The sequence below is a fragment of the Trachypithecus francoisi genome, unplaced genomic scaffold (genome assembly GCF_009764315.1).
Source record: "Trachypithecus francoisi isolate TF-2019V2 unplaced genomic scaffold, Tfra_2.0 Lachesis_group18, whole genome shotgun sequence".
In the NCBI taxonomy this organism is placed as follows: Eukaryota; Metazoa; Chordata; class Mammalia; order Primates; family Cercopithecidae; genus Trachypithecus; species Trachypithecus francoisi.
In genome coordinates, this window is record NW_022681463.1 from 21,499,445 (window position 1) to 21,522,854 (window position 23,410).

The 23,410-nt window shown below is 36.7% G+C and overlaps 1 protein-coding gene and 1 long non-coding RNA gene across 2 annotated transcripts in view; both read right to left on the bottom strand.

Annotated features, from left to right (window-relative positions):
* The window catches only part of GPC6 (glypican 6), a 1,232,941-nt gene that overhangs the window by 577,146 nt on the left and 632,385 nt on the right, over positions 1–23,410 (bottom strand). The gene's annotated exons all lie outside the window — the stretch shown is intronic.
* Positions 1,456–22,853, bottom strand: LOC117063619. Its single transcript, XR_004429013.1, has 3 exons — positions 22,842–22,853; positions 10,890–10,901; positions 1,456–1,589 (listed from the first exon to the last, which is right to left on the bottom strand). It is a non-coding gene; the product is annotated as an uncharacterized LOC117063619 (long non-coding RNA).

Below are 23,410 nucleotides of genomic sequence, written 5' to 3' on the forward strand. Positions count from 1 at the left end.
GGCTATTGGGATTGAGGGTCTAATCCTAAATATTCAAGTGTGCAGACATCCTAGCTAACATTACTGAAAAAGCATGGGATGAGGTTTGGCAGAGGACAAAAGCTAGTAAATGAAGTCCATGTTTATGAATATGACAAGCGGGCACCATGGGAAGCAGCACTGTGGTCTAACCCAAAAATATTATGCACCAAACTTTCAGCATTTGTGAAGTCACTCTCAAGTGTGGAAACATTCTTCACTTGATCCTACTCCACAAAAAATCCATGCAAGGTTTACCCGGGCATTCTCCAGAGTAATATCAGGGACTTCAATCTGGTTTTCATGTTTCTAATGTGAAGAGGAGAGACGTAAAAATATGTTAGCTCGTCTCTGTGTAACCCCTGCTGCCCTTGTGTAATCCTTCAGGTCCATACAGGCTTTAGAGCTGGGTCCCACAACAGGGCATGGATTCTGTTGCAGCTCATTCTGAAGAAAAGCATGAGAGTGAAATAAACGTTGATTATTTAAGCTTCAAGAATGAAGTTTCTGCACTGATGGAGACTGAACTCTATAAAAGTTGTGGTGCTAGGTTCTGGGAATAGAGAGATGAAAAGGATCCAGAGTTAATCATCTTGAAAAGCTCATAATGGAGCAGGAGAAGCAAAAAGGTTACCAGTGATGTCAGTGGTTAAGGCTGTAATAGACGGAGTGTTGATTCCCTCCATTAGGGGCATGTTAGCAAGGGTTTCCAAGAAGAGTTTATACAAATGGAATGACTAGCCTTTCGCGAGAGCTTATTACAGGATACACATGGTTCTGAGGGCTTTATAATCATTCTAATTTACTCTTTTCAATGAATTATGAAGAGGGTTTTAATAATAACCCTATTTTAGAGATAAGGAAACTAAGGTTTGAAGATGTTCAGTAGCTTGTCCAACATCCCATAGCTAAATAGCGGCAAAGTCCAACGTCAAACTCCAGTCCGCAGACTTGTCAGCTCACACACAGGCTGTCATGCCCTACGTCAATGTCAGAGAGACTTCAAAGGAACAAACAGGGTTTATTAAGCTAACTATAAAATGCTTCAAGTTTTCACCAAAGGGTTTTCTAGAACAAAATGCAACACATAACACTGATGCCCAAAGACATTTCACCATAATATAAGCAACCTTATTTCATGAATTGGGTATATCTTGGAATTATTCCATGTAAAGGAAATTTTTGGAAATAGCCTCACTTAAAAAAAATATCAACATACTGAGATATACATTTCAGTCATCTCCTACCCCAACCACTGGCCCTGGGCAAGCACTGAGGTGTTTTCTGCTAGGCTAGAGAAACTTTGGTTTTGCACTTCAAGTAAAGGAGTAATACAAAAGATGTTCATTTGGTTCTGAACTTTAATTTTTGCTAAAAATTATTTACATTACATACTTTTAGAAATTTTTATTTTTTGACTAACCATTTTTTAAAAAAAACTTCTGTTTTAAGTTCAGGGGTACACGTGCAGGTTTGTTACATAGGTAAACATATGTCATGGGGGTTTGTGATATAGATTATTGCATCACCCAGGTATTTAGCCTGGTACCCATTAATGATTTTTCCTAATTCTCTCCCTACTCCCACCCTTTACACTCCAAAAGTCCCCATTGTGTGTTGTTCCCCTCTATGTGTCCGTGTTCTCATCATTTAGCATCCACTTATAAGTCAGAACATGCGTTATTTGGTTTTCTGTTCCCGTGTTAGTTTGCTAAAGATAATGGCCTCCAGCTCCAACCATGTCCCTGCAAATGACATGATCTTTGTTCTTTTTTTAGGGTGCACAGTATTCCATGGTATATATGTATACTGCTTTCTTTTTTCAGTCTATCACTGATGGAAATTTAGGTTGATTCCATGTCTTTGCTATTGTGAACAGCGTTGCAGTGAACATACGCCCATTACTGGATATATACCTAAAGAAATATAAATCATTCTGTTATAAAGATAGATGTTTCTGGACATTTCAGCTCTGTATATCTCTGAGATTCATCCATGTCAATTCATGTATCAGCTTTGTGTTCCTTTTTCCTGTTCAGTAGTATTCCTTTGTATGGCTACACTACAATTGTTTACGCAGTCTCCTACTGAGGGATAGTTAGGTTGTTTCTAGTTGTTGGCTGTAAATAACATTACTTTCAAAAAGGCATATAGGCACTCACTCTTTAGAAGAATGCTACAATGAATCATCCCACCGCTTAGCTGCTTTTCAAAGCTTGCAGAGTTCACCACTCTTTCCTTTTGGACACATCAGGCCATTGATTCTGGCGTCAAGGACTCTGCCTCTGCTCATCAGTACCCTTAAGCATGGACTCTTGCCCTCTGTTTCCGCATGGCACTTACCCAATTTTGGTCTATGGCTTTTGGTTTGATTCAAATCACGTGACCTCAGAGAATCTCACCTATCTAAATTGACCTAAAATAATATCTCAATCCAGTCACCAGGAGTTGAAGGTATTATGGTAGCAGTAAGCAGAGGACAGGACAATTTTCCAAAATTATCCATCAGTTCTTCTTTTGCCTTACATTTCTAAAATTAATGGACTCCTGTCTTTGAATTAGCTCTCTTTCCCACAGGCAATGAAAACATGTTGAATTAGTTGAAAAGAAAATTGCAGTGCATGAGAATCAATACCTTTATTATCATGTGCCTTGATGAGAGAAGATAAATATGTGAAATTCAGTGGAGTCTTGCAAAGCTGGCTGCATAATACGGACGACACAGGGTGGCAGTTTCTGTGCTACACCTTTGGTCAAAGGCTCCATCTCACAGACAAAAGGTTACAACCCCTGGCTTTAAACAAAATCCTTCCATCAGATCCACAGTGAAATATCTGGAAAGCCACTTAAACGAAGTGCTGTCTGTGTGCAGAGCAGAAGTGACAATCCGCAGAATCCTTTGGTGCCTCACGCTCTCCATCATTATTGGCATGTTGGGCCTGGCTGCATAGAAATGAGTTGAACCCTGGCAAAAGGATCTTGAAGTAGGTCAGACGTTTATCATTGACAATAGATAGAAAACTTGCTTTTTATTTGGCCATTTTTTTTCCCCAGAGAGTAAGTTCCATTGAACTTGAAGTGACCCATGATTATAATAGCAATTTTATCTTCCAACTGGAGAGGAGGAGGATTTGGGGCCAGTACATTTACTGCCTAGTCTAAGGGCCTCAAAGGAACTTTTACAAACCATATCTTCTAAAACATCTCCCTGACTGATTTTAGTTTTTTATGGTGTCACCCACTGCAATCCAATTCTGATGAAATGCCCATTCATGGAGGAACTTAATGTCCTAAGCTCTTTTTAATACATTTAACATAAACAAATGAACGTATTTCTGAGTGTATTTTGAAATGTATATTTTGATTATCTTTACACAAAATTTGGATAACTTAAGTCACCAGTTTTTACACGGCAAAAGCCATCTCTATGCATCATTTGTGACCCTGTCAACGAAGGATTTGTCCCCTGGACACCTACAGTGTGGTGCAGTCATTAGAGTTCTCTATTTGGTTCAGCCCATAGAGGCCAAATTCTAGCTTTACCTCTTGCTAGCTTTGTGACCTTATGCAACTAGCTTACCCTGGTTGTGCCTCAGGTTTACCGTCTGTAAAACTAGAATGATACTATAAAAAAAGTAGCTATCTTATAAGGTCATTGTGAAGATAAAATGAGATAACAATTACCTGGCACAGAGCAAGTGGTCAATAAATATTAGCTTTTATTACTGCCCTGTTAGATCCTCTGGAGTCTAAAAGAAATAAGCACAGGGTTCGATCTCCTTCCATAGGAATCATTTCATATGGCTGAGAGGTGGCATGGGGAAGCCTACAGAGAAATGACACAAGGCGGGTACCAGGCAGTAATGTATACTATCAGCATTTTACACTGGTAGAAGTCAGGTTGAAATGATGTGTCACATATTCATGGGAAGTATAACGTGCGGTGTTAACCGTGTAGAACAATCATTTAGTGCAACAGCAGTTGCAGCAGCACTGGGTTTGTTTGGGACGATTGCTCAGTAGAGGGAGGATTTGAGCAGAGCTTTCACACATCAAGAAGCAGGAGAAAGGCAGTTATCACCTTATACTTAACTAGTACATAATTACATAAAATTAAGTATTCAAATATTAATTTGGTTATTATAAGGTGGGCATTTTTATTCACAATGCCTAAGTATCTGCCATTGTATCTAATTTGAAATTAGGCAGGATTATGGTATATCCAAAATACAAGGGAAAATTAAGGAAAGTTTACTCATTAAATTGAGCCCATTATCAGGGAGCAATGCATTTTAAGAGTGTTCCCTACAAAGGCAAGATGGAAAAACATTTTAGAAACAGAACAGTCATATTTTAAGCCTTTTTTGACTAGTACTGATTTCATCTTTTATTTACCCAGGGCATGGATGTTTATTTCCCAAAACGTTCCTGATAAATCCAGCAGACTGCTGTATCTTTTTGCAACACAAATGCACATCATATATAGTTGATCCCTGTTTAATATAGGACTCTGTCAATCTAAGAATGACAGTGGAGGACTAGACTCATTTGTCTCATAAACTGCACTCTGGTATTGGGAAACTGTAGGTCATAAATACCAGGTGGAGTACAATTTACATCAGGGTAAACTACAGAAGAGAAGTTTATGATGTCACAATGAATTGGAGTTGTATATTTATGGCTGTCCAGTGATGGACGTGACTTTAGCTATAACGGTAGATTTTCATTTACCATAAATCGAGCCTAATCAGTTTACTGTTTTCACTAACACATAATGTATGAAGAATATGCTTAGAGACTATTAAAAGTCTGAAAAAACATAAGGCCTTTGGCTAACTCTAACATAAAAACATGTTTTCTTTGGATTTAACAAATTACTAAGAGAAATGATAATTATTTCATTTTCCACTTATAAATACTCTACAACAGAAATTGGTGAACATGAATTGTAAAGAACGTGCTCGGAAATATTTTTGACTTTGTAGGCCATATGGTCTCTGTTGAAGCTACCCAACTCTGTAGAGAGACAGAAGTCATGGCTAATACGAAAATAAATAGGTGTGACAATGTTCACATCAAATGTTCTTTACAAAAACAGAATGCAGGATGGCCCTGGTCTTCAGGCTGCAGTTTGATGACCTGTGTCTACACTACATTAATTTGAAAAGAAAAGCTTACTATTTGGTTACCTCTAGTCAGTCTTGTAGCTTTGGGTATTTGTTTTTACAGCACATATATCACCTTGATTAAAATAAACAAGGAGAGGCCAAAACTGGAAGGGCCATATCCTTGTTCCTATCTTTTCTTCACTATAGGTCACACAGCATGCGAGGATTCATTCTTTGGGCCAGATACAGTGTTATGAGTGAGAATACAGAGTTGCAAAAGCTATCACTCTTTTCTGTATCTTAAAAGATGTTATCAAAAGAGTGGGTCTAACCAGAGAGAGAGAGAAAAAATGATAAAACAAATGGCACATACTTTGGAAGGCCATAAACCTCATAGGGAAAGAAAGCAGAGAAACAAACAGAATATACTACAGTGGCTACATAGGGAATAATAACTGTCAATGGGGATATTACTCTGGAAGTTTCGTGATGGGATTTGCCCCTTTATATACAGTGGCAACTAAGCCCATTTGTCCAAAATCTTTAGGCTTACACTATTTTCTTTATAGTTACTTTCTTATATGTGATGGGGGTTGTATATATATGGTTCCCAGGGATGCATATTAGGGCAGTATTTATCTTCAGAATTGAGATTTTGAGATGAATGAAATCTTTTCTGGGACACATGCACCACAAACTCCTCCTCCTCCTTTTATGTAATCCACTTTGTGACTCAACTTGCTGGCTGAATCAGATGCAATACTTAAAGGCCTTTCCATTCTGGTAGCCCCCGACGTAACCCCCTAAATATTAACTCATGGAGCAGTAGAGAATTGGCAATATCTCCCCTGCATGGAGGAAAGTCCATTCTCAGGCTGGCTTATTTTCCCCAGAAGTCAGCTAAACTTTAATGTGAGTGCTGAAAACTCTATGACACTGCCTTCCTAAATACTTTAGAATTGGCATTTAGCTGTTACTGTGGGAGAGAACTTAAGAAAAATTCAGCACTGATAGAATTACATTTGCTCTTCATTCAATCTTGGTGAACTTCCTAGGCACTAGAGCACATTGCTTTTACTGTGCTGTCATTTCTGAAAACCAAATTGCACAAAAACTTCTATAATCACCCACGAGAACTCCTAAGTGGGTTTAGTGTCATTCCATGAAAAACAACACTGATAGAGAGAGGGTTTGTCATGTCCCAGGCACTTCCAGACATGGTGACTCATGAAATCCTAGCAGCAGGTCAGGGCAGGCAGGTCTCCTTACCTTACTGACAGGGGACAGTGATGCGCAGAGAGGCAAGCATAACCTTCCAACACTTTAGAGCACCTAATACAACCTTTTTGTTTCACAGAAGATGTAAACTAAGGTCCAGAAAGATGAAGTAACTCGACCAGTAAAGAGGTCAGAGGGTGCTGTCACAGTCAGGAAAGGGCTGATTTTAGACCAGAGTTCTTTTCACTGTTTTCCAATAGTTCTCTACTTTGTGCTCATATACCAACGTAAAATTAAAGAGGCAACGTGAGATAATGAAATTCATCAAAAGACAGCGCAGAGCAAACCAGCTGCAATAAAAGCAAAACCTTTCCAGGGCAAATCATACCAGGTGCCAGAAATGGGCTTAAAATGAAAGCTCGAAACATTTTGTTGGGAGAGAATTAGGCTCTGAGCTTCCTGTTATTTGTCCCTCCTATCTACATTTAGTGGCTGTCTTCTCATGGGTTTTTGGATAAAATCAGGGTTTATAATATTTTCTGTAGTTAAAAGTTAGAGATGAATATTTTCTTTTTTTTTTAACATATACAACTCCAGGTACTTGAAGATTTCGCTAAATTCACACTGTCCAAAATTATACATATTCTTGCCTACATTTTGAAATGAATGTCTTATTCACTTATATTCACAAAACATGCACTGTCTGGCATACAATAAGTGCTCAACAAACCTTCATGAAATTTATACAAAAGAGTTCTTTTTTTTTTTTACTACTGTGAAATAGAAAAAGTTCTCACAAGTTGTAATAATAATATTATTATGAATAACAGCTAGTATTTTTAATGTGTATTATGGACAGACAATGTTCTAAGAGGTTTACATGGATCTACTCTATTAATCCTCAAAACGATCCTACAAGGTAGTATTAGTATTCCAATTTTCCACATAAAAACCCTCCAAGACACAAAGCTGTTATATAATTGCAACACAGTCCCCAACTAGAAGGTAGAAGTTCCAAGTCCTGCATGCAAACCCAGAATGCCTGTTCCCTGAGCCCACCCTTTTAACGATAAAAATGACTTAGTGAGTTATTATATTTTCATTTTGTTATAGTGAGAGCAACTAAGAAAAGATGAGATTCAAAATTACTGTTATATAATAGTTATTTTGTGCAATAGAATTAGTTGTGACAGATTCTGGCGAGCTATAAAGATAGTTAAGGATCAAGAGTCTTCATTATTCTAATTTATGGTTTTTTATATAACACATACACAAGTTAATGTGGAATGCCTATCCCACTTCCACCTTGAAGTCTGGGAAAATATTGTAAGGCAAACATAAGAATACCATATAGAAAAAGCCCCCAAGAACATCATTACTTCCAAGGATGGATGATGCTGAGACATTCTGCACAGAAATTTCAAAGTTCTTCATTCTGACACATTGTCACCCACATAAAGTTGGTAAAAGATTGCTAAACACCAAATTTAGGTCTATGAGTAAACTGAAATTATATCCAGCAAAAACTACCCTACTTCAAAGAAAAGATGAAAATGAGCTTTTTATTTCTCACATTTGAGAGAGTGGAAGTAATGAATCCAACAATTTAATGTACCTCCTGTTTAAAAAAAAAAATGCATGAAAGTATTTAATATCTACTGTGGGCCTGGCGCTAATAAGGCCTTGGAGATACATGGTCCCTATTTTAAGGGTCTATGAGAAGTATATGTCAACCACATAGCCACACACACCAAGTGCAAAACTGCAATGTGATATAATTAAGACAAAGAGGTGAATTTTGGCTTGAGAACCTCTGAAGAAAGAATTTGATTTAGGGTGGCCCAAGATGACTCCATGAGTAGGCAATGCTGGTGCTAGTGTCTAAAGAATGAGTAAATGTCTGCTAAGAGTTGAGGGGAAGGAAGAGGGCGGACAAATGGCACAGGCTAACACCCTAAGTTAAGAGGAAGTAGGAAGACTGATCATGTAAAGAAATAAAATACAGCCAGATGTGCTGGCACAGAAGGCCCCAGTATTGTGACTGAGATGGTACAACTGAGATCCTTGCGGCCATGTTAAGGGGCCTTGTGTTTTATTCTAAGATGAGTGGGAACCCACTGATTTATTAGTTGCTGTAGCATTTTCTCCAAGTTCACATATTTCCAGGGTGGTCAAGAGACTGAGTGGAAGGGCATGAGTCAGTCAGTCATGAGGCTACTGAACTCTTTAGATGCCTTCTACAGTTCCCAATCCAGCTCATAGAAATCAAAACCCACATAAAATGCTTACATGGTTGTTAAGAGTTGAATTGTGCTCCCCGCTCTCCCCAAAAAAGATATGTACAAAGGGAAAACTACTGATGCGTAATTCTACGTGCTATCTTTCTCTTGGTCAAAATGATAGACAACGGTAAAATCAGAACTACTACAAAAGAAAGTTTTATCTGTAAATTAAGACAAAAATCACCCAAGTTTTTTCTCAGTTTAAAACCAAATCTTCCTTTCTTTTACTTTAAGCCAATTCAAGATAAAAACTGTCAAATGAATATTTACAGATTATAAAATCATTTATTGGTAATAAAGCAGTTATATTCATTTGAGAAACGGATGAGAACTTGTATCAACCACGATAACACTGAATAGTTTATTTTTCAGTAAAATAAATGAAAATTAAATAACAAGTAGACACATCACTAAGAAACTTCCTAAAGAAAATGTTATGTGGATACACTATAATTTAGCTGGTATAAGTGTGTGTGCATTTTTAAAAGATAGATACTGTTTAAGAGAAAGTGCTTAAGACCTAAGACCGGACAATATTGCCAAGAATAAAATACCAGATTGCCCACATGCTAGTTATGTAACCTTACTGCTTCTATTAAATTGAAGATATAATAGTATAGACCCCACAGAGATGTTAAAGAGATTACCTAAGTTAATGAAGTGTTTATTACAATGTTTTCTCTGTGTTGACTCCCATTAGCACAATACAACTTCTCATTTCTTCCATCTTAACATAATAATAATTATTAGTAGTAGTATCAGATAATGATCCTCTTTCCCTTGATTTTACTTTGAAGTTAGCTTCAATGTCTCCCTTCCCTTTTTATAACAAAATTCCTCAAAAGTCTTGTTAATATTTGCTGCCCACAGTGACTCTCCTCCTATTCTTCCCTAAAGCCACTTAGACTTTCACCCCCACTACTCCAACAACACTGCTGGTCGATACCACGGATGAGCTCCGCATGGCTAATTTGATAGGCCATTCTCAGCCTCAGTTTACATTGCTTTTCCTCCTTCCCTCCTCCGCCCTACAGGTTTTTTCACTTGAATTCTAGAACATCATGTTTTCATGGTGTCCTTTCTATCTCATTGGTTCTTTTTCTCGATCCTCTTTGCTGATTTGTCCATTTCTTTGAGGTTTCTGAAGCTAGAGTTCTTGGATCTCTACTCTTCCCTACATGCACTCATTTCCTTGGTGATCTCATCCAGACTTCCAGCTTCCATTGGAGATAGGTTTTAAATTTTCTACTTGTTTTCAATAATAAGGGGTGTTGGTGCCAAATTGCAATAATAAGGTGTTGATGCCAAATTATGTATGGGACCTAAAAGGGCAAACTAAAATTTCATAACCAATAGACCCCACATAAAAACATAATCAATTAGCCATTATTTATTTATACAAGCTCTATTAATAACATAACAACAGTGTAGAAATATTATGTTATTAACAAAACAACAGATAGTAATTGGGATTAACTTGACCACATCAAAAAAGACTTAATTGCACGAATAAAGGTTTGGGAATATAAAGCACTTTCAGCACTGAAAAATATCAATAGCAACTAACCAGTCAAACAGTTAAGTGGTAGACAACCCATGCATTTACATTATAATTAATATTATTTAAAATAAATTATTTTAAAGGGTAGTTGATTTTTTGTTATATGGTAGAATTTGAATTGTAATGTGTAATTAATATATGTTAGCAGCAGTTGATCCACTCTCAAAGTGAAAAAAGAAAATAAATACTAATGCTACAATTCAGTTCTCTCCTCTTCCCCATTATCTATGGTCCACAAAGATTACTCCTCTCTTTGACTGTATATATTATGTACAGTCTGTACTACATGGTTTGGCACTGATATTTCTGTGTTGTTCTTTATTCTGGGTGTACGTGTACATTTTCTCTATTTGGAAAAATTATTAGTAACTTAAAGGTCAGTTCTCCCATTCCACTTTCTCTAGCCCTTAGTAGTACTAGCACTTTGCTTTAACGCATTTGTTGAAAACAATGTGTTCAGAAAGCAAAGTAACAGTTATCAATAGTCCTATAAATAACATACGATATTCTCAATATTTTAAATAGATTTCCATTTAAAGTTTCTTTTTTTTTTTCTACCTTACTTTGTGTATATTCCAAAGACCTGAAAGTGGGCTGAATCTCTGACCTTATTCTTTTTATTCAGAGACAAAGAAAATTTCCAATTCTCAAGGAATAAAAATAAACCGTTGTTATATCACTTGCACATGCTGACAAAGGCACTGTTTTATTATTCTCCAAACAAGCCAGGACCTGATCAAATTATTCTGGATAACATCTGCACAAAACTTGAGCTACCTATAAAATTCACAATGGGTTGACATAGCTGATCATTTCCAAATCTTTTGCAACACCTCTGATATTTTTATGATTTGTCATCTCCCACAGAGTGATTCTTTCATTCTGCCGCCTTCCTTCTATACGAAAACTTTCTTTGATTCTCTCCTGATGCTTAGGAGTAAACTCCCTGATGTGTTTGCAATTTATTGTGATCTATTTTTCTTTTTCCAATAAGGATGAATTGTATACCCCCTCTAATAGTGACCAGTGGGAAAAATGTCTTCAAGTGATGTTAGTGACAAAGTACATTTCATCCATTTGGTACTAAATAAGTGACATGTGACTGTAAATATTGTATTGTATTGCCATTTTAATATAGGAAATGTTGAATAAGAATCTACATCAAGAAATAGGCACCAGACAGTGGTAATGAGAAATGGTAGTTACTGCTATTTTTCTTTGACTTCTGATTTTACTACATCCACAAGAAATTTGGCTTTGCCTATTTTAACCATGTTTCATAAATGGAGGCACAATGAACCAGGTCTGGAGGTCAGCAAGAGGATCCATGATTGAAGTTATGACTCACAATCCAATCCTGGTTTGTTTCTGCAAAGTACTAATTTCTTTTAATTGAAGGTATAGCCACCTCAAACATGTCCATCACAGTCCCATCTGCATAGAATGATGTTCTACACATCGTCCACCTTGACAATATCTATATGTTTGTAAAATTAACTCAGGCATCAGGATATTTAGGTTCTTCTGAAGCCTGTCCACCAACTACCCACTGCACCGTTGAGACACAGTTTCTTACTTACGCTTTGGAGTAAACTGCAAATACTTTTCCTACACACATTGCCCTACACATTTCTCATTTGTCTATGTTCCTTTGTCTCTTATTCTGAGATTTTTGTAGTGAGGATCCATGCCTTCTGGACCTCTCAGTACACTCTGCCTACCACAGCACCGGAAACAAGATAAGTGCTCCATTAATATTTGCTGATTGTCAATGTCCAGAGGACTTAAACATTCTTTGGACATCCTGCCTTATCCTCAACCCACTTGACATCAGTTGGGAGTCACGATATTCTGCTTAACTCTCAACTTTCAGCTGCTGTTGAGTAGACCCATAGGGAAGGCAATTTTCACCCAAATAAGATTATTTTGGGAAGCATGGTTTGTAGGAGGCTGTGTTGTAGCCTCTTGAGCCTGAAGGAAAGAACTGAGATGACAGTGCAAGGGTGCTGATATATACTCTCTCTCCAATTCATATGCATCTGAGGAACAAACACCAAAGGCATGATCCATGAAAGAATCAATCAACTGGACTTTATTAAAATTAAAAACTGCTCTGTGAAAGACACTGTCAAGAGAATGCAAAGAGAAGCCACGGAATGGGAGAAAATATTTGCAGAAGACATATCTGATAAAAGACTGTTATCCAAAATATAGAAAGAATAATTAAAATCAACAATAAGAAAACAACAATCAAAAAATGGTCTAAAGACTTAGACACCTCACTGACATACAAATGGCATACAAATGGTAAATATGCAAACAAATGGCAAATGAGCATATGAAAAGATGCTCCACATCATATGTCACCAGGGAAATGCAAAGGAAAACAACAATGAGATACACTACACACCTATTAGAATGACCAAAATCCAGAACATTGACAACACCAAATGCGGGTGAGAATGTAGAGCAACAAAAACTCCCATTCGCTGCTGGTGGGAATGAAAAATGGTATAGCCACTTTTGGAAGACAGTTTGTCAGTTTCTCCCAAAAACTATAAATACTATCCTGCATTCTTGCTCCTTGATATTTTCCCAAAGGAGCTGAAAACTTTTATCCACACAAAAACCTCCATGAAGATATTTATGAGAGCTTTATTCATAATTGCCAAAACTTGGAAGCAACCAAGATATCCTTCAGTAGATGAATGGAGAAATAAAATTGTGTTATATCCAGATAATGGAATATTATTGAACCTTAAAAGGAAATAAGCTACCAGGCCATGAAGAGACTGGAGAAACCTTACAAACATATGGCTAAGTGAAAGAAGCTAATCTGAAAAGGCTACATACTGTAGGATTCCCAACGACATGCCATTTTGCAAAAGCAAAAATGATAGAGACAATACAAATATCAGTTATTGCCAGGGATTAGTAAGGATGGAGAGATTAACAGGTGGGACACAGAGTTTTCAGGGCAGCATTATTCTGCAGGATACTGTAAAAGTGGATACATGCCATTAGACGTTTTTCCAAACCTACAAAATGTACACCACCAAGAGTGAACCTAATGTAAACTATGGTCCTTTTTGATAATGAACTGTCAATGAGATTCATCAGTCATAACATATGTGCCACTATGGTGGGGACATTGATACCAGGGGAGGTTGTGCATGAGGTGGGCGGGGGGGGGGGGGGGGGGCGGTGCGGGAAGGAGGGGAAAGGTTATGTGGGAAATCTCTGTACCTTCCACTCAATTTTGCTGTGGACCTAAAACTGCTCTGAAAAAGAATGTCTATTCTTTTTAAAAAATCTTACTTAGGTTCTTTTAGGTGGGAAAGTAAATTAGGTATCTTAAGGATAGACCATTCAATAAAAGAAGGTTCATTGTTGTAAATTTCTAAAAATAACAAAAAGTGATACAAATAATGTGTTATCAAGCAGAATATATTGATGGATTAGTTAGTTGATTAATGAGTAAGAATACTCTGTAGTCTATAATTAAAACATGTTATTCCATATATATAGATGCTTCTTAAAATCAGAAGATATCTCAACTTTATAAAATACGTTTTGTATTAAAATAATTTTAACATGTATTTCAAAGAAAATCTTCACTTGTGATTTCAGTGGATCACCAGTGAAAATTTAACAACATATTCCAAATGAAAATACAACATGTAAGTTCATTCTATTAAGAAACAAGTGTGATTTGAGAATAGAGAACTAAAAAGCAGAGTTTTGGGGAAAAAAAACCCCTAACATTTTGCAGAATCATGAGGTTTAAGGTTATCTTTAAATAAATCAAATACTACTATTGTGAAAAAAATCGTTTTTCAATGTAAGGTGACTTGGATCAATAAATAGGGATTCAGAGATTTCCAAATAAGAAATGGGATGAAGGAAAAAAGATGACTGCTGTTCCCCAAACTGCTCACTCAGTGTTTATGAAAGAGATCTGAATATCGTCAGGAAAATCTCTGTTAGGTCTCTGTGGGTTCCAATGAATTGTGTTTAATAGACTTGTTGAGTAAGCAAATTATGGTAATTTGAAAGAAACACCCCAACCTTTGCACAGAAGGTGTTCCTGAGTGATTTCCTCTTTATTTTCTTTGTTTTGTGGTTGTAATCAGATGCACGATGTGAAGTGTCATTAATCACGTATGATAATGATACTCCCACCATGATTTATGGAAAAGGCTACAGCAATTCCGACATCTGACAAGAGTTACAGTCATTTTATCTTGTCCCTGCGAACATGTTACTGTGTTTCATTGACTTGAGTAGCTTTGTGAATTTTAATAGTGTTAATATATAGTACTTAAATATTCCCACGAGGACAACAATAACTCTAATATTAAAAATCAAATTATAAAAATGAACTTGTCTTCCTTTCTGGAGCATCAGTAAAGAAATTCAGAAAACACATTAATGTGTATCATTACCTGGGGAAGGCAGTTTGAGTTTGATCAACTATACTACTTCAAAAAGACACAATTATTGCCACTATGTGAGTTTAAAAGGGGATTGACTAACACAAGGATAAGACACAAATTGTCTACAGGTGTTAAATATAGTCAAATTTTAAAATTCACATTTTTTATTCCATCTCAAAGGAAGGTTTTAGGAGTGAAAATACAGTAATTAAGGCATTTTATAGAACGGTCTATTAGAACAATTTATCCTGAATGTAAAAATTTGATTAAAGACTTGCAAATGATGTTACAAGCTTTACCCAGTGAGTCAGTTATATACTTTAACCTCTACTGGGTTTTTGAAAGATAATGAAATTGTTGAGGAGAATGGTAAAATGACAATAAACTGATTGTTTTACCTTATTTATAAATCCAATGGTTCCTTTGCCATAGTGGTGCTAAGCCCTTGTTCACACCAATGCATTGTACCAAGAAGAAAAGATTACATATAGGCAAGAAGCAGGGAAAGACAAATAGATGTTACCTAGCCTACTTGAATTATACTACCGGAGCCTGGCTGAATTTTTAAAACTATCCCCACCGTTTAATTAGAGTATTCCTTGGCCATGTTTTGGTTTTTAAATAAAACTTATTTTCATTACTAATGACAACGTCAGAAGAGGAAATAGCAAACATAGAACAATGTTCATAACATTTCTTCTACATTTCCGCAGAAATATTTGTAATTATTTTTACACTGGATTTTTAATTACCATTTTATCCCCTTGAAATGGATACATATGTTGCCTGCTTAACATTAAAATACTGATTAAATACCAAGATAAGGGGCATAAACTTTTGTACAAAATAAACTTTAATAAGCACAAAAGACAGTTCCCTTCTGGGAATAATACTGGCCAATAAGAGAGAGGATGGAATATCCATCTAGATTGGAAACTGGATCATAGCCATTCAGAAGATCCAACAGAGAAGAAATGTAATTTTGAAGTCAACACTCAAGGAACAATAAAAGTTCAAGTAACAGAATCACAGTCAGTTCCCATGTACAATCAATAATAAAACCACGTGTACAAGAATTGAGAGTTTGTGGGGAAAAAGTCTCTTTTCAGTGGTTTTCCACTATTAATTGGAGAGAGAGAGATAAATAATCAGAAAGTTTTTACTTTTAACTTTATACTGCATGACTCTAATTTAGGAAGAGCTGGTGGTATTTATTTTAGACATATTGTGCCACAAATTACTAAGTCCTTAAAATTTCCAGTAGAAATCATGAAATTATTTGGAGTGCTTATTTCGGCCTTAATTGATCATCTACAACAAAAATCTTATCATTGACTGTAGCCTTAAAGAGACTTTGGAGAGAATACAAAGAACAGAATAGGAATGTGATGTCTGCTGAACTTTATTGATTAAACCCCATGTGTATCATATGTGCAGTCTACAAAGTATGTGCTTCCAAAAGACATTGTGCACATACGTATAAACTTTAGAAATGAAGAAAAACTGAGATGACTTCCATGTGTGTTCCTTTGTTTGCCAATGCCTACTGCAATGTAATGAGACTAGAGTAGACATAAAGAGAGCCTATTCCTCAGAACCAGTATAGTATTCCATGATTAGCATCATCATATTTATAATACAGAATATTACAGTGTTTAAATTTGATATTTCTGTCATAGGCTTTTGTCGTCAACTACTTTGGAATACATTTTGCTTTTTTCACTTCTATGTAAAACTTTGATATTATAGACTATTCTTAGTCTTAGCAATCTGCTATTGCTTACAAAACACTTTTATCATATTTTTGTCTCACACAACCATCATAAAAACTTCAGGTAAGTACATCATCTCCACTTCCTATTATCCCCACTTTGAAGATGAGATAACAGAAGCTCAGTAACTGGAGAATTTCACTAAGTAACAAGTGGCAGAAGGATATAATCCTCTGCTCATTTTACTCGGTAAACAAAAGCCTGTTGACTATGTGATTTGATATACTAGACTCACCTGCATATTGATTTAACAAACTGTACAGTAAATACAAACATAATGCTGTTTTTCAACATTATTATACAATTAAATTTTAAACATAATTCTTCCAAGTTAGCAAAAGTGCCTTCCAATCTTCCTGAGATATATTTAAAGGTTATAGTCGGTAGAAACTTTCATATAAAAGAAGATTTTCATAAGAGTACTTATTTCCTTCTACTGCAGTGAGCCAAATCTTCATTCCTGAACACTCCTAGCTGACTTCATTTGTGATCACTTTTCAGCCTGTATTCCTCCCCGACTGTTAGATGGCACTGTGCCCTCTAACAAAGTGCTATGCCAAATTTTCTAGGATACACATGCCAATCAAATGTGAGATGCAATAGAGAACATTGCAAATGCCATTTCCTTAGGAGGACATCCATTATCTCTGGCAGTAATGTGTATTTAACACCAAATACATCATGAGTGCCAAAATTAAAATTATGAATTATGTACAAAAACATAGTATAGTAGATGTAGATGTCTGGCTCTGCCAGCAAAACACGTTGAATTCTAGGAGGCCATGGAGATCCATTAGGTATACAAGTATCCAGCTGCTCAACACTGTCTTTGGAATTTGAAGTGATTTTTTAAAAAATCCTGTTATTATAAAATTAAGCTATGTTACCCCAGAATTAGAATTAAGCCCAATTACAAGGATGACAATCAGACGCAGTTAGATTCCCAAGCCATATTCAAACACACATACAATGAAGTACAGCCTACAACTTTAAAATCAACCGCTAGTGCATTACTTGGCCAACCCCTTCCCGGGCAGATCTAAATGCTCAAAGGTGCAGTCCTGAATCTATACTTCAGTTTCTCAATCATATGTCTAAGACTTCAATAACCGCCACATTGGGAATTTCATTCCCAATAAGCATTTCATGTGGTCTAATCTCCTCACTTCATCAAAGAGCAAAGAAATTAAGTTATTCAGACAACTAATTAGGGGTCAAACTAAGAATTCAATTCCAGGTATCTCCTATTTCTGGTCTAATGAGCTTTGGATTACATCAAGTTTCTCCTCTCTTTACATTTTCTCCTATACTATTTTCATATTATGGTCATGATATTAACATGTATTTATATTACATACATATATAATTAAAGTTAACTATCTCCAGCAGCGGTTGCATATACTTTGTGACTAGACAATAAATATTAACTAGTTGTTTATGGAGTTTTATTGTCTCAATAAACAGTGAATTTTCATATCTTCATTAGAATTTATGCTTCTGTTGATACAAAATTTGTGACTGGCAAAATAAAATGGTCTAAGGTCAAAGGGTCCCCATAGGTTCAGCTTGTATCAATGGTCACCCGAGTTATTATGATTCATGAATACCTATCTTAGTCCTCATTGACCTCTACTACTCGTTTGTCTGAGATCCACTTTAGAACGGGAATTCTAAGGCTGGGCTAGGTGTTATTTACCATCGCACCCACTGCACCTGCCAAAGAGTTGGTGTTCAATAAATACTGCTGAATGAAGGGATGAATAAACACATGCAATGGTGTTTTCTACAGATTGCCAAAATTACCCTGGCCAAACCCGCTGATTGTCTTTTCATGCGTGGTTTGTTTTCAAAGATTTCTCATAGGAACTAATGCATCTGAATAAGATCTTCCTTTTAATCGTTCATTCATGACAACAGCCTTTTTTTACTCATGGGCATGAATGATTAAGACCTCTCAGAGGAAATTATTTTAATTACAGAAATCAGAACAGCTTAATTGTAAATGTGCAATGTGAGCACTTTACAAAAGAGATTAGTTGCTTCTCCCTTTCTTTCCTTTCTCCTTAATAATTCTAATAATTCATTGTAAAAATGTTCCCATCATTTTAGCATTTTGGTACATCTTTCTCTTCTGTTTACCTACACCTAGGGAAACGTACAATGTTCACGTGTGAAGACTATGAAACCACTGGTATACACTTTCCCCCGCTAATAATTTACCAAACTAAATTGTAATAAATAAGTCAACAAGCCTCTGGAAAGATGAACTGAATTCTAAGACATGAAGGGAAAATCTGAGGGAAAGAAGACTTGTTCCATTAACTGTGGAAACAGTATAGATATCTTTATCTATGTATAGGTAGACAGTATAGATATAGGTGTTTTGGAAGTCTGAGTACAAAGAGTCATCACTCTTCAGCAGATCTTGAGCTGCAACTACATCTAGGTGAGAGCTAGAGGGAGATGTGCCTTCTCAGCCTATATTCAGTCATTCATCTTTCATTCATCTATAATGTCTGTCGAGCTGGATGTTCCAAAAAACCTAAAAAGAAGCTACCACTCTGTTGGGTAACCACATGCCATGAGTATTTAATTTTATCTCTTTTGTGAGAAAGCACGGTTTTAGAAAGACCTATATTACATCCTTTTCCAAAACCATCAAGTATTCAGGGCACAATTTACAATAAAGTGGGAGATGTTTAACGCATATGACTATTACCTGTCTTCATCCCAACATGGTGTGACTGAAAGAAAGAAAAAAGTAATATAATAGAAGTAATATTTATTGAATGTCTACTATATCCAAATTGCAATAGTTCTTGCTCTGAGGAATGTTAGGGATGGAAGGCATGTTCTTTTCTTGAGCACTAGTTTACAATCTTCAGGTTGGGGAGGCCCACTGTATGGAACAATGTGAAAATTCTGAGGCAACAGACATGCTGAAATCTTAGTACAGGGGTTCTGAAAAGAGGGTGAGTAAAAGACTGGTTCAACCGTAAGGAGCTTCCTGGATACACGAGATGTGGTGGTGAGTGGATTTTAGCAAGTTTTGAGGGAGGTAAGCGAGCTGGGTTTGAAAGAAAGGGGAGAGGAAGGCACGATGAGTAAGGAAAATGGCAGAGAAACTCTCATAAAAATTATACTGGTTGCCGGGGACGGTGGGCAAGACACATTTGCTTGAGAAATTGGTTATTGAGTTGGGGCTAATGATACTAGGCAACAAGGTGAGTTAAGAGATGGAAGACCTGAAGGCAAGGCTGCCGACTTCAGACTTGTCAATCTCTTGAGGATAGGGATATGACATGTCAAGTCCATGCCTAGTAGAGAGTCAAGGACTTAGTAAATACCCCAGATTTTTTAAAGGAATGGATAAGTAATATACTGTCAGGACTTGTAAACAGGACAGTACCCTCATCAAAGTGGTATTTGATGAAGATATTCTTAGGATGCCCAAAAGAAGGTACACAGCTTAATGACTGGGAGGGTTATCTTAAGGTGGCAACAGCCTATTCTTGGAGTGATCAAGATGTAGATTTCAGCAGAAACCAAGGCATGGGAAAGGGAGAAATATAGACAGGAAGCAACACAGAAAGAACGCAACACAAAAGGAAAGTTACAAAGTGATTGTGTTGCTTGAAATTTCTAAACTCAATTTTCAGTAGTTGGTAGGGTTTCTGAGTACCCAAGAGAAAGGGCAAACCGTAGATGCTGGAATAAAGAAAAAGTAAGCATTTGAGGCTGCAGATAGAAGCTATCTACAAACTTTCTCTCTGTTGGAAATACTCTGACATACTTGTAATCTCTCAAAAAGATTTTTGACTCAGAAGCGAAAAATAGAGAGAAAATGACACTGTGCAGCTAAGATTATGGGATGCTGACATTATATTGACTGGCCCCTGAAATTGAGTTAATGTTGTGTCCAAAAAACTGCTAAACTAATATTCTGGGCTCCCTTGAGGGAAAGGACTTTAAATCTCACAATAAATCCATTTGCATATTCTAAATTAATTTAACAAATAGAATTACAAAATAAGCCCAAACTCAGCTCTTTAGCACCATGATACTTTGAGCCCAGGAGAAAGTTGTGTGTATTCAGAACATGGTTGCTGCCACAGAGCCATATACTTCTGCCAGGTTGATCTGACTCTCTATATTACAAAAGGAAACCCAATTACAAATCACAATTTGCAGCATGGCGATGAAAGTATCAGTTCCATAATGCACACTTAAAAATTAATAGGAATTATTAAATACGACACATCTCATGAGAAGCTCGTTCCAGGCATTTTGGGACAAGGAATGTCAATTTGGTTAACTTACTTAGTGTTTCACCGTATGCACCCAAGTAATAAGTCACTAAAATTGTAATTTCATATTTTTTAAAAAGTTTTATATTCTAAAATGTTTAATCACAAATCAAATAGAACCAACGCTTCAGAGCTGTTACCTGAAAAGAACCTTCTTTACCCAAAGATTGTGAAATACCCTCAAATCTATTTGAACGCAAATGAGTCATGTGGTTTTGAGTCATTTAACCCAGTGATGGGCCAGTTTTATGAGTATTACGACTATTTTTAAAGAGTTAAACATCTCAGAGAGCCCCTTCCCATGGTCATAATTGGGCATTTATTTATTTTGTTTACTGCTGATACTAACATCCACAGACACTTGCCAACTCCTGTATTAATGCGTCTCCTCCACTTCCCCAGAGCAGATTGAAAATCACAGAGTAGTTCATCCATGATGACTTGCAACCTTCCTCGTAGCCATTACACTTAAGGGACAGCAGTAACACTCCTTGTAGGGCCTTTGAGGCAATGGCAAGAACAAATCCCTCAATAAAGTGTCTATGTTATTTATGTTACAGTTCCAATCACAGACAAAAATGCATTATGAAAAGACAGAATATTTCTCCATTTTCCTTGTGTATGAATAATCATGAAATAATCAGAAAGTGTATGAATAATCATCCAGAAGAGTTTGGCTTCCTAGGGAGATATTTTAAACTTTCTTATCTTAAATAGGAGAATAATGTATTAAAACATTGTCTCCACACTAATTCCTTAGCTATAGCCACAAGCTGTTTTTCAGCATGTGAAATGTGGCTAGTCCAACTCCAAATGTGCTCTAAGTGCAAAGCACACACCAAAATTTTAGGCTAGAGTGTAACGGCGTGATCTCAGCTCACTGCAACCTCTGTCTCCCCAGTTCAAGTGATTCTTCTGCCTCAGCCTCCTGAGTAGCTGGGATTACAGGTGCCCGCCACCATGCCTAGCTAATTGTTTTGTACTTTAAGTAGAGACAGGTTTCACCACGTTGGCCAGGCTGGTGTCAAACTCCTGACCTCAGGTGATCCACCTGCCTCGGCCTCCCAAAGTGCTGGGATTACAGGTGTGAGCCACCGTGCCCAGCCTGAAAATTTTAAATTACATACATGGCTCAAATCATATTCCTGTCGAATAGCACTGCCGTAGACCAAGGAGTTTTATATTAGGTTGATGTGTTTAAAGACAAAAAATTCAACTGTGTGTGAAGCAGTGTGGAATATTACAGCACAGGGTCTGTGTCATTCTGCTTTAGGTTTCTTATCTACTAAGTGGAATGATAACCATATCTATCTCCTAGGTTTAATGTAAGGGCTAAATGGCAAGGTGCAAAAAGAACAGCATAGTGGCTGGCAAGTAATCATTTGTTAGCTTGCATCACATTGAACAGAAAGAGAATTTTCCTAATGGTGATGATGTTACAATGACATAAAATAGGAACAATTCTTAGCCTGTGCTTGCTATAAATTTTCGTACACTTTGACTTCAGCGTCTAGTTGTATATATTATGAGGATGTTTTTGAGGGCATTAATTGAAGGGAGGATTCTTCCCTGGTCCCAACATCAGAAATAGTAGAGTTTTCTTAGCTTTTGGTTTACTTTCATTTAATTAAGAAATAGTGTTTACCAGCCAGGCGTGATGGCTCATGCCTGTAATTCCAACACTTTGGGAGGCTGAGGCGGGCAGATCATGAGGTCAAGAGATCGAGATCATCCTGGCCAACATGGTGAAACCCCATCTCTACTAAAAGTACAAAAAGTAGCTGGGTATGGTGGTGCATGCCTATAGTCCCAGCTACTCAGGAGGCTGAGACAGGAGAATCTCTTGAACACAGGAGGTGGAGGTTGCAGTGAGCTGAGATCGTGACATTGCACTCCAGCCTGGCAACAGAGCGAGACTCTGTCTAAAAAAAAGAAAAAGAAAGAGTATTTACACCAAATGATGGCCAATATAAAGCTTAAAGGAGACTTTGCAAGTTCATAGGCTAGGGAGATGAACAATAACTGTGAGTGAAGTTCACTGAGTGAGTTCTTTAACCATAGATGCTATTTGTATTTTAAATATTTAACATATTGTGTACTTCCAAAACAACAACAAAAAAAGCATTATTTTTTAAGCACTATTTTTCTTGACACATGGCTTATTTGGATTACACGTTTTCACTTTTGGTTAAAAAATAGGTACAGAAAAATATTTATTTTTTATGAACAAAAGAGCTGAGCACCAAGCTAAATGGCAACTAACACTGAATTCAGGATCAGGCCAACTCCAGCAGTGTTCAGACATGCGTTAAACTGAACATGGATGCTAAGGCAAAAAAAGCTCAGTCTAAACACTAACTCCAGCTAATCTTTGCTATGCAATTGCCGACTCAGGGTTGTTGTATCTTCCAAGAAACTGTAGAAACCCATATTTTACGTCAATCCGCCCAACTTAAAAACATTGCTCAAAATCTTAAAGAGTTCATGCCAAATAAATTATGTTTTTTATACAACTGGGCCAGTTTGGACCAAGGTCCACCAGTTTTTAATCTGACATAGATTCAGATTTGGGGCCCAATGGAAAGTACTGTTCATGGATTTCTACCAAACATTTTTTTGTCAGCCTCATTCCTTACCTCCCCTTTATATACCCACCCTTTCTTTTCCCTTTTGAATGAAAACTTTCCAAGTTATGGAACTATATGGAG